Consider the following 2,561-nt stretch of genomic DNA (forward strand, 5'->3'; position numbering starts at 1 on the left):
GCTAGAATTTTCATGTTATTTATACTTTTTCGGCGTGTCCCTCCATCGACCATTTGAGACCTATCCAATTGTGGATCACTGGAACCACGCCTAAGGTCATAGCAACCACATTAGTGTTCGTTCATATTGTAAACGCGGATTTACACATTAAGAGTTTGCAACGATTTATTTCTTTAGATTTATATCTATAATGTAATATCATCATTTTTATGATATTAAGTATGAAATATAAATTACAAAATGTTCAATAAAATAGAAATGTTAAAAATAAATACGCAAATAAGATACATGACATTTCATAAAAATACGAAACGTTATTATAAAAAGCTCAATTATATTAATAAGTATTTTGCCTTGAGTTATTAAAATATTTTTAATTACATGTAAAAATTATTCAGTTGTCATCCCAATAAGTTATTATTTGGCAACAAAAAGTTAAAACTTAAATATCTTTAAAAGTACCATTGCGTGTATTTGTGTTCTAATTTTGACTCTATAAAAACAAATAAATACACATATATATTTTAAAATAATTTAAAAATTGTTAGTCTGATACTGATACATAAATGTTGCTTTCATAATTTATTTATACTTTTTGTTTTTATAATCTAGCAAAATAAATTTTTATAATTTTAACACCATTTTGTTACGCCATTTTGGAATTGCATAATTTCGATCGATACAATAAATTATTTTTTTTAGTTTTATATATTTTTCAATTATCAATTATTAATTACTTTTTAGCATCGTCTCCTAAAACTTGTAGATCTGTAAACTTCATTTATTTTAATGAAAATATATATATTTACTAACTTACAAATAAGAAAATGACAGTTCGATGACTTTTTAACCCGTACTTTAGATGTTTTGACGATTTTAAAATATATACACGGATAAAGACGAGGCCATGACTAATTATATCACTAGACATTTCTCGGTCACCCTCTTCCATAAAATCTAACAATGTGTAAAGTATCATAGAGGAGAAGGTTAAAATTTAAAGAGAGTGATTGGTCAATAATAACATTTGGACTAACATTTCATGATTAATTAATTTTTCTATTCCTAGTAGGATGTAGGAGTGAAGCGGAGAAATATCTAGTGATAAAAATAGTAACATCCGCGTCTCATCTCCTGTCATTACTTTACATTTTTAATAACTTTTGAAATTAGTTTAAAAGTTGTATCATTCAGTCATTTTCTTAATAAGTTCATTATAAGAGTTTTTCAGTAAGTAAGCAAATATGTCAATTGATACAAACAATGAGAACAACAGAAACCAGTTTACTTATTTAATGAACACCTTATATAGTAAATAAACTAATTAATTATGTATGTATATTTGCATTATTGAAATAATTTGTAAATATTTACTGCATTATGTAATATGTTCAAATTTGTAAATTGGGCTTGTCCCGTTAAACTATATAATAATAATATAATATTATAGAGAGCATCAGATGTTCAACCAGCGAAGAAGAAGGCAATGATAGTCATATAAAAAAGATCTCTTTGATGTACAATTATGTTGAGTTTTTTGTACAAAGATTTTCCACTTGAATTCATTAGAAATTCATCGCATAAAATGCTTGATTGTTTTGAGATCTCAACAAACTTTTTGGAAACATATCCAAGTACATCAGAATAAAATTTAGATTTTAAAAATTAACTCTCTTTGAAGATAAAAAATTATACTGCCGAAGATGAAGTTAAATTGATAGTTATTTTTTTTTTACAATTATGTTCAAAAGTTTAAGAACAAAACACAATACACTTCGTAAGTAAAAAAATACGGTTGAATATAAATACATTGAGTTTTTAGGTCCTAAACGAATACTGGCAAATTTATTTAGCCATGACATTTCGAATAAACCATTTATTAACCATTTATAATTAATCTATAATTATTACTTCGTAATTTATATCGAATTCTTGAAAAGATTGCGTCTATAACTATAAAACCGTCAGCCGAAACATTATTTTCAATTTCTAATCGTGTAATATGAACAAAAATGTATCAGCAAAAAAGTCAGTTCCATCAAATAAATTAAAAATTGTTTATTTTAATCTTTTTTCCAAAAAATAAACGATTTATGAAAAATTTATTAGATACACTTTTTATATGAAATGTGTAGGTATTTTATATTTTATGTTGTACATGGTTTCACCGTAAAATACTTTATAATAAAAAGTACGTCAAATAAAAGAAGTATATATAATGTACTTAGAAAAAAAATTTGTGTTGAAACATACATATTTCGAAAAGTTAAAGCAGTAATTTAAAGTTGAAAATTTAAAATCGAAATTCGAAAATTTTAACACAAAAATAGCATTTTTTTAACTACGGCAGTAGTTTGCACGTAGAAGATAAGGTATCGGGACAATTTTTTTTATTTCGTTTTATTGTTTATGACATAAGTTTTAATTTTATATATGTTTAAAGTACGCGACAGCAATAATTTAATGTTTTTTAGTTATATTTTCACATATAAATGTTTCCAACTATTTAACTGTATACGTAAATAAAGTAGCTCAACAAAGTAGACAAATTCAACATAGAA

This window comes from Daktulosphaira vitifoliae, unplaced genomic scaffold (assembly GCF_025091365.1).
Source record: "Daktulosphaira vitifoliae isolate Bord-2020 unplaced genomic scaffold, ASM2509136v1 Scaffold_3, whole genome shotgun sequence".
In the NCBI taxonomy this organism is placed as follows: domain Eukaryota; kingdom Metazoa; phylum Arthropoda; class Insecta; order Hemiptera; family Phylloxeridae; genus Daktulosphaira; species Daktulosphaira vitifoliae.